Below are 13,536 nucleotides of genomic sequence, written 5' to 3' on the forward strand. Positions count from 1 at the left end.
ATTCTGTATTACATTCTGTTTTCATTGACACATACAAGTACTTGTACTAGGAATGTTCTTTCAGGAAGAGGCAGTATTAATGGCGTAAACAATGAGATGAAAGACGCAGGATGGAGCTGCATCTCGCCCACCGCCTCCCACTCCCAGCCAACAATGGAGCAGCAGCGGCGGCAGCAGGGAGCAGTGACCATGACGCGGCCGCAGCAGCCGCGGCCAATGGCGGCGCGCCTCACCTGCAGACACCGTTGGCCACCACACTTATAAAACTGTGGCGCCGCCAGACCCACTGCCAGTTTGCCAAGTGCAGTGCGCCGCTACCGCACGTCTGCTCCTCAGCCTCGCCTACAGGTACGTGCTCAGATGGTCACCGTTACACACTCCATCTTTATAACAACCGTTACCTTCGACAGGTAGATTTGGTACATTTACCTACGTGTAGTTTGCCACCACTGTTCTTTCAATTCCGTGCGTGTTTTAACGTAAAAAAATGCCTGTAAAAGGACACGAAAGTTTACGTTCTCTCTTGTCTCGGCCTCCCAGTTTTTGCAGCGAAGCGCTTCGGATATTCCTAGAGAGACCGAAGCACTTCCGCATCACTTCAAGAAATTTTAATTTAATTGTTGTGAGATACTGGCGTCTGTATAACGCCAGTCCGATAAAACACCAAATTAGAGCGAAGTTTCTAAAACGTAGTATTTTCTTTTACATTAAAGATTTTATTTGTGCAGTTGTTTTACAGTACTCCATGTGATTTAAAATTCTTTGATCGTCCTCGATCTAATATTTCATCGTATTCAACAGTTATAATATTGGTCCCGCTTGTCATAGAGGAGCAACGACGAAGACTCTGCATTCCCTCGGTCTCAAAATACATAAATCGTGATTCGTGGTGTAGACAGTAAATGGCAGAAAGAAGGTAAAGGGATCAAACAAGAATTTTGCCTCTACGTTTACTACTGTCTGTGTCAGAAATGTAGTGCTGCAGATAGTAACTCTAGTTTCTGTGATAGTGATTTGTTGGCACCAATATTTATTTAGAAGTTCCGCTTTATGCTTCCGAAGCTAGCTACTTTAATCAAGGAGTATTCTGAAACTGATAAAGTAGCTTAGCAGAAAATACTTCCAAAATTTTCTGGACGCGAATCTCTTCCTTCGTATTTGCGCGCAGCAGCACGGAAAATTATCAGCATACTATGTTCTTCTTTCTCTATCTTAACTTTATTTTTTAGCGTGTGCGCGTCTGAAAACGAATTTTTATTGTTTGGTATCAACTTTCATAGTTCTTAATTCTCAGTAGCATAATTTCTGACGCCGTATTTGTTATGACTGAAGTTACACGCAAACCAAGGTGGGTAGCCGGCCGCGGAGGCCGAGCGGTTCTAGGCGCTTCAGTCCGGAACCGCGTGACTGCTACGGTCGCAGGTTCGAATCCCGCCTCGGGCATGGATGTGTGTGATGTCCTTAGGTTAGTTAGGTTTAAGTAGTTCTAAGCTCTAGGGGACTGATGACCTCAGAACTTAAGTCCCATAGTACTCAGAGCCATTTGAACCAAAGTGGGTAGTATTTTCGAGCAAACTTTTGTTTAATTGGCTTCCGGAATGTGACAATACAGCCATCTCTACACTGGAAATGTTATACTACAGTTTCTTTCGACAATTTAGAGTATATATTGGTTTAAGTCGAACCTTGCTACGAAGTTACATAGGCTCAACAAAGGACAGATTTCGATATAAAATAAATTTTACATCCACGGTATACAGAAACGATGCGAGTGTTGTATCCCTGTCTTTTTTTTCCCTGTCGTTAATGTAACTGACAATGTTGCAATAGTCATTCGTGACACAAATTATACAACTTTCGTGCCCTAGAAATTTTCCGAACTATTAATGTTAGTAGACTGGTAATTCGCTGCAGTCTGAAAAAAATTCCAAGTGAATTTCGTTTCTCTAAAAAAGAATGCATTACACAGGAGGTTCGCAGGAGGACTGTAGCGTTAAAGTTCAGTGAACCTGCAGACCGTTCAGTATATTAAAAGTTCAGAACGCTTTCATCGCCAGACCAACTGGTTCCCCACGTATCAGAGTGTGATATTATCCAGGTTAATGTTGCGGGCCCTTGCTAATAGGGCCACCTTTCTTCGTGTAATGCTGTCGATAGTCAGATAAACAGTTCGCCAGCGGCATCCTAGGTGCTTTTTTATGAGTTTTTGTTCACCTTATCTGTATTCTAGGAAGTGCCTCGAGATGTTAATAGGCAGTCTGTAGGAAACAAGAATCCAGAACTGTTTACTCTGTAGCTGTGACAAAAAGTAACCTCTGGTGGAGGTACTCCAGATCTGGATCGTAGCTACCGTCGGAATATAAATTGTTAGAAGCGCTTCCAGTCTATGGAATTGTTAGTGTTTAATTTCCCATATACGGCTGTGTCATTAAATCTGCTCGGTTTTTTCTTGCTCTCTTTTGTAACACTTCTTTTTAATCTTTAGAGGGAAGCTACCTCAGAATGGTCGAGGACTGAGGGGAGAATCGGAGGAGACAGCAACACACGATGAATAACTCACCTGGAGAAATTTATACTGACTCCCTGAAAACTTAATCATGACGGTCACAAGGGGCTCTGCCAGCCATCTCGCTGGTCGCAGTTTCGATCTTCCTAGTGCTTCCCAGACGGCGAAGTTACTGCAAGCGTCGCTCAGAATAGCCGAATGGGACTCAAACCGAGCTACTGTTCGATACGTCCTGTATATTGCCGCGATGCACACTCACCAAATAACAGAAATAATTAGGGGAGAACTTTTGCGAAGATTGTGAAGTAGGGGAGAGAAAGCCTCATAAGTTGCGGGAGCAGGTCGTCAATCGAACGTGGGTAGTTTCGTCGACAGGAGCATTGTCCGCGAAACGCGAGCTTCCGGGTTCGAGTCCCGTCTCAGCTCACAGTTTTAAACTGACTGGAAGCTGAAGTTTCAAAATAACTTGTTTCAACCTAGACTAGTAGTACAAATAATTAAGTAATAATGCTTATTTCTTCATACATACTTTGCTTTGTATTGATTTTTGCTGCAAATCTGCCCATTGCTGACAGGTTATAGATTCTAGAAGGATAAGGCTGTGTTAAAACACACACTTTTTTCCCGAAAGTAACATGTGTCCTATGCATTCATTGTAGTAAAAATGCGACGGTAAAATCTCGATAAGAGTCTTTATTTGAAGTACAGGGCTTTGCGACATGGTCACTTCCTGAAACTGACTTTAACAAACTACTGGCGTTACATTTCAGCGCTCTGGTTAATTTACCTACAGGACCCAGTACTTCGTAATGACAGAGTGGCCTTTTTGCGAGGTAGGGGAATCGCGTTTGACACTGGATTTTTCTGCTGCAAGGAAGGCGGTCAGTAACGGTGTTCCCTGAAACTCGTGAGGTCAGCTGAAGAGCGGCGTTCATGCGGAGAAGGCGCCTCGCAGAGATTTTATTACAGGCCACGCTATAGCAGTCTACCAGGCCGTAACACTAGAGAAGCTTTGGTCGAGTACGAAGAGTGGTGTTACCTCTTACTTCTTTTTTCTGAGACCGCATTGGGTAAGACACTGGAATAAGACCTAGAAGAGCGAAGAAAATCAAGTTAAAAGTAAGCCTTATATGACAGGAGCTTTCCTAGCCAAAATATTTCGTGATATACCGACTGTACAACGGTACTCGTAGTTTATTGGTGCCTTCTTCATGGGGCAAAACTCCATTTACAAGCTAATTAAGTAGAAACAACTACAGACGTGTTTTTTTCTGCTTCGCAATGCGTCAGTATCCCAGTCTGACAGAATGTGCGGAAGATATCAACTGTAGCCAAATTTAAGGAAGAATTTCAGGACTTACTTAGAGTGATTTGCGAAAATCGTGCGAGATTTAAATCAAATTACCCGGTCTCAAATTCCAACCCAGCTTTTCCTGTTTAATCGCCCAGTATTGCACCGATGGGCTCGGTTGAACGAAATTAATGCAGGTCTAAAAATTACGGATTCTATCGTAACTCTTCGCTGTCGTTCTCCTTAAGACTTGAAATTGAAACAGATGTCTTCACAGTAGCTTTCCGTACAACTTTGGCTTTCGTGGCTGTTGCAGAAATAGCGCACGTATACATGTAAGCGTATTTGCATTAAGCCTTCAGTACTTCTACATCAATATTTGCAGTTTTCAGGAGAGAAATACAAGGAACATCAGTCAGTGTAATACAGAGAGCTACTGACGGACGTTCGTCTCTCAAGTCGATTTCTGCACAGGATCTGCGTCACTCGTCACGAAAATGGCATCAGTTTCTTTCTTCCAGCATACGAACATGAACGTTGAATGGAATTTATGACGCAAGTTACTATTGTTCGCTGGGGAGATGTAACAAACCTTATACGGATGACAGAGAAATTTCTTTGAGATTACGAACTAACAGTCAAAAATGAATACTTAGCTGCTGTTTTCTTCTTGTTTATATAAACAACTTACACCTTGTAGTGATTACGTAAACCCAACGCAGTAACTACTGTTCGGAGTAAATACCTCCAATTTCAATGCGTATATAGAATTATGCGGTACTCTCTCGAATATCCAAACAGTAGAGTGACGCAGGCAGCTAGGACCAGTTGCTCTGCAGTTTCCACTTGAGTTTTATTCACCAATGACCGCATGTAGCCCCACGGGAAATAAACATTTGGAGTTAAATTCGATGATTTCGCTGGCCATGGAGCACCAGGTAAAGTGCTCCATTCAAATGGATGGCAGCAAATAAGGTTATGTTAGTTGATCGTGTATAATTCCACCCGACAGATGATATGAGACTGCGGTATTTTATCACACCGAACGTGTCTATTGTAGCAGCTCATAACGTCATCACAGTTGAAATAAGTTTCAACCATGAAGAAAAAATGGCTTCAAATGGCTCTGAACACTATGGGACTTAACATCTGAGGTCATCAGTCCCCAAGAACTTGGAACTACTTAAACCTAACCAACCTAAAGACATCACACACATCCATGCCCCAGGCAGGATTCGAACCTGCGACCGTACCGGTCTCACGGTTCCACACTGAAGCGCCTAGAACCGCTCGGCCACACCGGCCGGCATGAAGGACAAAAGGTCACGTACTGTCAGCAGTATTCATTTCCGATCATTGTGTTTTAATCCCAAATGCTGATTTTGGGATCCTCCCCTGTCTTTATAGTTTTAAGACTGTAGGCTTGGAACACACTGTATAGGGAACGCAATGGAATTTCGTCTGCCTGTCGTGGAAAACTTGTCCGTCTACCCGTGTTCGAAGCAATATCGCTTCGATTTCGAAGAGGATCCTTAGCAGAGAAATAGGTGCACTGCAACGGCAACGGCGACGGGCTCATCCAGCAACGCCTTTTTTAACGCTATCTACGCTTCAGTTGCATTTGTTGACAACGAGTAACCTACACTCAGAACGGAAGAAGTCAAAGACGTTTTCCGTTTGGCTTTGGACGTTAATTTACAGAAATGATACTGTCACCAAAATATTAGTACCGTCCCTATGGCAAAGTCTGAGAAGCTTATGAGACAAATAATGATAACAGTTATCCGTAGCTTAACTTTCGACTCTCTCTTAATTTCTATTATCCATCATACTGAAGTGTGACAACTTTAAGAAACTAGAAATCCTCTCTCGATATCTGTTGCCGATATTTGTCAGTTAACAAACTAGAAACATCAACTTTTGAGCAGATTTGCGCTCTTACTAATTTCGTTGCTCCTCGTTTCCCTCCTGAGCCTGTAATCTGCTATCACAAGTTTCACATTGTAATTGCGAAACTCTTAAAGATCAAATTAAATCGAATTGGTGTAATTTTCACTTGTTATTTGCACACCCCATCTTCTCTTCCGTTTGAAATACGCGTATAGGAAGCGTAACAAGCGCCAGAACATGTTGTAAATGATTTGGAAAGAGCCGAAGATATTTTTTCTCGGTTTTTAACTTCGCCTTTTACGTCATTTCTGGGAACGACGAGGGCATAATGAGCTGTGTACGATTCAAAACTAACATGCCGTGATTTAGGGAAAATGCGAAGTATCGAAATCGGAGTGGTTTAGTTTTACTTCTTTGTTCCGAAACTTTCCGTACTGTTACATATGTGACTCCATATGAGAAATGTTAATTTAATAAAACGTCAGTAATAGACGAAATTATTACAGTGGATTCTCACCGGTGTAACAGTTAAGCTTAAACGAAAATACTGTGGTATCGGAATGCGACGGTAGCCTTTCTGCAGGAAGTGTAGGACACAGCTTTGACTTCCGTGTCTTCCTCCCGTACCCAAGTAGCGTCGTCAAATTTCCGGCCGGAGGCAGACACTCCCTCTGCACACTGCTTACTGCTCACGGTCGCATTGTCTGTCTGGTTGCCTTCTATGGTAGGCCGGGGGTTCTTTCCTCCTGTACTAATTTGGCATTTATTTCTAGGAAAGTCGTATGAACCATTCCCAAAACGTCTTGGAGAAACAAACGGATCTCGCGTAATCAACAGAATTTTTTTATCGAAGAAATAATAAAAACAAACAAAGTTAGCAGTACCCTTACGCACAGATTTGCTTACCACGGCAATGAACTCGTCTATTCGTATGCTCAGTGATGTTTGAGATGTACATTCCAACGAGGTTTGCACAAAACAACACAGAATCACTCAAGAAACGTTGTTCTGAATTTACTCAACTAGTCGCACACTGGAATTCAATAATGACAGCATATTCAATAAATTCTCTATACAAAACGATCATATGAAAAGCATCTCACGTACCTTATACGATTGCCTTCAAGTACAACGAGAAATACTCCGTACTTTTCAATGGATGTTAATATGATGGCGAACTACCGTCCCGGTAATGGCTTAAGCCACAAGTGCCACTGATGGCGATTTGACAAATTTTCATCCAGTAAGTGTGTTTCGTAGGCTTTCCAGAATTATTCCACAAGGAGATCTCAGTTTTTGTATGACATATCTAAACGTGAGTTTGTGAGAAGTGTTCCCAAAAATCACCCTTTCACACAGCTCATTCTGACTGTGCACATGTGTCTGTGTGTGTGTGTGTGTGTGTGTGTGTGTGTGTGTGTGTGTGTCTTTTCTTGATTATCTCTCAAAATATGTTTGATAGCTAAACATTTCTCTACAGTAATTGCCTTTATAATAATAAAGGTCGTGAGTATGGGGGAGGGGGGGGGGGGGGCGGTGGGGCTGGAAAAGCTAAATTTTCGTTCTGAACACAGGACTGTAAATATACACAAATTGGATGTTTTCGCACTAGCTCGATGAGTTGTGAATCATCCATTTTGAGCATCAAAACTGTCAGATCGAGGTGAACTGCAATGACAACGCTCTCGATCACGAGCGGATATTATGGCTCGACTGCTCGACAGAGCATCATCTCAGCCGCCGCAATGGACTCGCACCTTAAGGTCAGGTACGAAAATGAATCACTTAATTCCTTAGAAGGGGATGACCTAGATACAGAGGTAACACAGACTTTTCCTAATTATCTCAATAGATTCAATATAAGAAGCACTGATAGAATCATTTATGGGAAAACGGGAACATGTAGTGGCAGAGCGCTTCGATCAAAGGCTTACACTGGATGCAGAGATAAGACTGTTTAAGAGGCCGTAGTTTATATGTTATTACATGTGACAGGGAAGCACGTGCTGTTTTGATTAGACTATCAGACACATTTTCCAGGAGAGAGGAAGTGAACAAGAAGCTCGGTAATGTCAATCAGGACTGCATCATTGTAAACCCTGCGTCAGATGAGACAGTGTAAGGAAATGATGTTTGACGTCAGCATTAGTAATCTAACTCCTTTGTTCCCGATGAGTACCAGTGGTTCCGGCTTCGTAGTCGCCCGCTGAGACCGAGCGGTTCTAGGCGCTTCAGTCCGGAACCGCGCTGCTGCTACGGTCGCAGGTTCGAATCCTGCCTTGGGCATGAATGTATGTGATGTCCTTAGGTTAGTTAGGTTTAAATAGTTCTAAGTCTAGGGGACTGATGACCTCAGATGTTAAGTCCCATACTGCTTAGAGCCATTTGAACCATTTTGAACCGGCTTCGTGCGCACTCCAGCAGAAAAAAGGATAACAGCACGCTACATCTACAGGGTCTCTAAAGATAAAAGGCAAGCTGAAGTCTGTGGCGCAAACCAGTGACTGGGCTACTGGCCTGACTGCAGGCAGAGTGCAGCCTTCCTTCACTGCGGCACTAGGAGGGGTAGGGTGGTGGATTCATCGAACCGGCGCCTTTTACCCCAGAGAATGATCCATGGTGCTGATTTGATAGCAGGCCGAATGGACCTGGGGCCATCCTGGAGGGACTAGAAGGAGTAAAATCCGCACTCCTATCCAGGATTGAACCCGGGACCTCCAGGAGTGGAGTCTGTTGCTCTACCTTCTTTTTTTCCCATAGACCACCTCGGCCACCAACAGGATCTGTCGTGGGGACAAAGGAGAGAACCACAGCGACATCCTACGTGCCAAAAACCTGAAGACCAGTGTTAATCCTACACTAACAGTCAACAGTTGTAGAATGAAAGAGGCTACATTTATCGAGACTGAAACTCGGCGTCGGATTCGAATGATGTGGACTTCATCATTCTAGCAGATGTTGACAGTCAATCTAGGATTGACACTGGACTTCATGTTTTTACTGGCTGTGATCAGTAGACTGCCTTTTATCATGTGCAAATAAAACAATAGCGGGATTATCCGAGCGGTCTGGGCGCTGCAGTCATGGACTGTGCAGCTGGTCCCGGCGGAGGTTCGAATCCTCCCTCGGGCATGGGTGTGTGTGTTTGTCCTTAGGGTAATTTACGTCAAGTAGTGTGTAAGCTTAGGGACTGATGACCTTACCAATTAAGTCCCATAAGATTTCACACACATTTGAACATCTTGATAAAACAATAACAGCGTAATGAATAATTCCTACTTAAGCCTACTGTCGTCTCTTTAATTTTCTTACTGTATTTTACCATAGCTGCCAAATTCTTTTCATTATTTTTAATGTTTGCCTCTAGTTAAGTTGTACGTTGTTTTTGTTAATCTCACACTCTCCTTTTCTCCTATCTTTTCTTCTTCTCTAGATCAGTTTCTTTTCATTAATTATTTTTCTACTTTTTAAATAGTTAAGTAGTGTAACGAGGTGGTGGGTTTCGGGGCTGTTCAGATAATTGCACATAAAAGAAGGAAACAGTTTTATTTATGTATTGTAATAGTAACGATAGCAACTGTGAAACGCGGCCTTCAGCTGCTTCTGTGGTGCATGTTACACATAAAAATTAAACCAACTAAACTCCGCCCACCGGTCTTGGCAGCCCCAGCGGGGCTTCATTGGATCGGTATGAAGCACACCGCTCGCCTAACCGTTGTGTTTTCGTCCCATGGAGCCGCTACTACTCGGTCAAGTAGTTCTTCAGTTGGCACCTCGAAGCTGAATAAACCCGTTTCAGTCCTTCTGTCAAGAAAAACATTGCTGGCAGTACCGGGAATCGAACCAGGTTCCTCTACATGAGGGACAGCCATGCTAATCACTGTCTCTGTTTATCTCTTTTTTTTTTCGTTATTCGTCGTTGCATGTGTTCGAGGCGGACGTCGCATGACACCTGTTCAAGTCCATCGTTGATCCAGTTACTCATTCTTTTTACTACAGAGGGCAGTTAGCGCTCTGACCGAACAAGATGAGCCACCATGCCGGCAAATAAATATAAAGTAAGTAAAAAGACACAGTAAAGGTGGCAAAACAGTTGCGCACTAATACAACAGGGCAAATATTCCTCTAGTAATGCACGCTGTGTCGTTTATTTTGTGCTGAACTGGTAGAAGAAGCTGTGACACGTTTACGGCTTCGCAAGCCGCTGAGTGGTGTAAACTTTTCAGGATGGGTGTCCATGACTTCTGTATTGTTGGTGTAGCTTCTACCGCCACCGTAGTTAACTGTCTCATGGAAGAACAATGTTCAATGTCCAGTACTGCCAAAGAATTTTTCTTGGTGGGAGGATTGGAACGGGTGTGCACTCCGTTATGCAATGGTCGATTTGCAGGGCGATGCTCTTACGCAGCGAGGGTGATGCGGAGGTACCGCACTGTTGCTCTCTGACACTAATAAACGCAAGACTGTCAGCCACCCAGTGTTATTTCAGCTTTCGTATTGGCTGCGACCAGCGGAGGAAGGAAGGGAAGATTGAATTTAATATTCTGCAAGCGTCGAGGTTATGGGAGACTGTTTTTGACTGCTGTTTCAGGTGAATTCCGAAGTTGATACGGCACGGAGATGCGGAGTTATGCTAGCAGAAATAGGGTGAAATGCTGATGATCATAATGGTTAGGTGCGAGGCGCAGTAGACAGCTCAGGGTCTGCAAGCGAATGTAGACATTCGCGTCTTCAATATGTGGTGTCCTTCCGTGTCGCAGTTAAAACGGCTGCAGGCGACCCGTTATCATAGAATAGAATTGCATTTGTATTAGACAATTCCGCCATATTTTTATATGCTAAATAGCCACAGTGCATCTGTAAAACCATTCATCAGCATGAGGTCGTCAACTTTTGATGATACATGCTCTCAGACAATGCTAGTTTCCATAAGCTTAAGGACAGTTCTGAGGAAATCAAATTGAAATTGAAATGCACAAGTTTCCCACTGCAAGACAAGTGCTCTGCTGTTACTTCTTCTCGCTCACAAGGAGTCCCAGGCCACCGATAACGCAAGTTACCATGAGGCAACGACCACTTACACTCTCATCTTCGTCACCAAGACCAGAGACCTTCCGGCCAAGTTATACGTAGCATTTACCAAAATACAGTGGCATTCATCTCGCTGGATTCATTACTGCTGCAGGTGAACATAAACCGAGTTTCCACTACCAACATTAAGTTGGCTCTTAGACTACAATTGCAGCTCGTAATTGTCTGAGATGATGCCGAATTAAGCTCCATCCACGGGGTTAACAAAATATTAACAGTCGCGGAGAGCTACTGCTAAAGTGTTATTACGACAGCGTCGATGACTGAGAACTGCACGTACAGAGCCATAAGTGTCTACGCCGCCATAAACACAGTCTGGAAATAATTATCTCCCTCCTCCGATATTCCAGACCTAATAGCATTTCTTAGCGAAGAGAATTTCCTCAAGGCCTATATGGTATGTAAGAAAGAGTCGCAGTCCCATCTGAAGAATTTCTGTGGACAAAAGTCGACTGAAGATAATAGGTCTATTAGTGAGCCATTTGTGAGTTCCTCTAGTACCGGAGTTATAAGTAGTCATGTTCTTTGGCAATACAAGTAAAATTGATTATCACCACACCCCTTATTTTCGTTCCCTTGCGTCTGTTTTCTTTCCTAAACACGATAATAGCTGCGGAAGATCAGAGTTATTACATAAAACTGGAGAAAAAGAGTTGTTCAGCCATCCAGCTATCGCCATTTTACTTTACTGGAACAAATAGTTCAACAGATAGTGATCTAGCAATGTTTCACATCTGAATAAATATGGAAAACTACTGGTATATGAAAGGCATATAACAGATTCCGGGTACACATTTGGTCAGTTCATCCACAAGAGATGATTAAACGATTTAGATAAATATGTTTAGAAAGCTGTATCTTCTGTTTTCCTCGCCCTTGCAAGTTTCACAATCATTCCTTTATTTACATAACAGGAGACGTTGTTGTTAATGTCGCTGTTCGTCTTCTGCAGTGCAACCGATAATTCAATACAGTACATTTTTGTTGTTAGTAATCGTTGTAAACTATACTTGTAACGAGGACTCTTTCGCTGTTTTCGGTTGATTCAGCAGTTGAATACAAGTATTTGTATTACGTCTCTGTCCTCGTGTACCGTCACTCGAATCAGTAATTAACTATCTAATGAGAGAAAACAAGAAAGATTGGACATTTTATTTCCAGAGCATAGTCGAAAATGAAAGATTCTCTTAAGTAAAATGATGTTTAGCTCCAGTAAAACTACACTATCAAAGGAGAAATAACCCAGCCAACCGGTTGCAAATAAGTTTGACAGAAACATTAACAAAGATGAAAAATGTCATGACATCGAAAGGTTACTTGCGTACAGTTACACTGCGAGCAGGCAATAGTCAAAGTTACGAGCAGACACGCTCAAGTCAAAAATTTAAAGTGAAAAATGTTCCAGCATTTGGTAGGTGTATCTTGCAATGAACATCAGACTTTACGGTCCAGTGGCTTACATTGCTGCCACGAAAACAGGACAAGTTGCGAGCCTTTCGGGTGCGGACATTTGAGACATTATAACAGATGTAATCGAATTAAATACCTCTTAATTACGAAACAACAAAATTCAAAGGGTGAGAGCTTAACGAATCTTTGAAAGTACAAAATAGTCAAGCAAATGAAGTACAACTGAGAGCCATCTATTAGGCTTTACAGAAATGGCCATGACATGAAGTCCAGAATATTGTAGAATATTTATACAAACAGCTGCACAGTCCAAAAAAACATCCCCATGAAGGAAACTTTAGTAGTACGTATCTATATGAGGTTGTAAGAAACAGATGTTTCGGAACTAGAGGCAGAAAAACATAGTAAAAAATAAAGAAATCAAAATTTTGCGAGTAGTGGATTAAAGCCATAATTCGTTACGTAACTGCTTTTTGAGGATGAGGCCATTGTTCTTAGAAATATGCTTGAAAATCTCCAGCTCTTCGAGTACGTCGTGCCCCTGACCTTTCTTTTCCCTATGTAAAATGGAAATTTCTTCAACACTTTTCGACTTGTGACCAGAAATTAACAAATGATCAGCAAAGTGGAATTATGTACATTAGAGCCTCTTTTTCCCAACAAATGTTTCTTGTACCTGACACTGTAAGATCTTCCAGTTTGCCTTACTTAAAATCCGGACGCGTACCGCAAGTGATCTAATAAACTACGCTAAGTACCCGTACAGGTTACAGCGGTGGAATTCTAATTATGGCAAGAGATGTACTCAGTAGTAAAGCCGCATTATAAAAAAGGAGAAAGGGATAATGTAGACGATTATAGACCTATTTCTACACCATCAGTGTTTGCTAAAGCTATTGAAAAAGCTGTGTATGTAAGGATAATTGGTCATTTTATATCACATAATTTGCTATCAGATGTACAGTTCGGCTTTAGAAGTCGTTTAACAACTGAAAATGCTATATTCTCTTTTCTCTGTGAAGTACAGGTTGGATTAAACAAAAGGTTTGGAACGCTAGGCAATTTTTTGATTTAACTAAGGCGTTTGATTGTGATGATCACGAAATATTGCTCCAGAAGTTGGACCATTACAGAAGTTAGCTTATTGAAAATGGATGCAGCTGTATACTGCACACCTTTCTACACAAGAGTTAAGGAAGCACGACTCAAATGCAGATTGGGTTTCTGCCGAATATTAACTGAGTGAAAGTTGCTAATTACTGGGATTAAGCTGATATCGTTAACAAGAAACGACAGTAAAGAATATATATATTGAGAGGCCAATGTCAAAATACCCAGACTAGTGAAC

At 42.3% G+C, this 13,536-nt stretch overlaps 1 protein-coding gene across 1 annotated transcript in view; it reads left to right on the forward strand.

Annotated features, from left to right (window-relative positions):
• The first annotated feature begins 278 nt into the window (after positions 1 to 278).
• The window catches only part of LOC124555001, a 132,550-nt gene continuing 119,292 nt past the window's right edge, over positions 279 to 13,536 (forward strand). The window contains exon 1 of the mRNA XM_047128744.1: positions 279 to 348. The gene's annotated coding sequence lies outside the window, so the exon portion shown is untranslated. The remainder of the gene's footprint in view (positions 349 to 13,536) is intronic.

The sequence above is a fragment of the Schistocerca americana genome, chromosome X (assembly GCF_021461395.2).
Source record: "Schistocerca americana isolate TAMUIC-IGC-003095 chromosome X, iqSchAmer2.1, whole genome shotgun sequence".
NCBI lineage: Eukaryota > Metazoa > Arthropoda > Insecta > Orthoptera > Acrididae > Schistocerca > Schistocerca americana.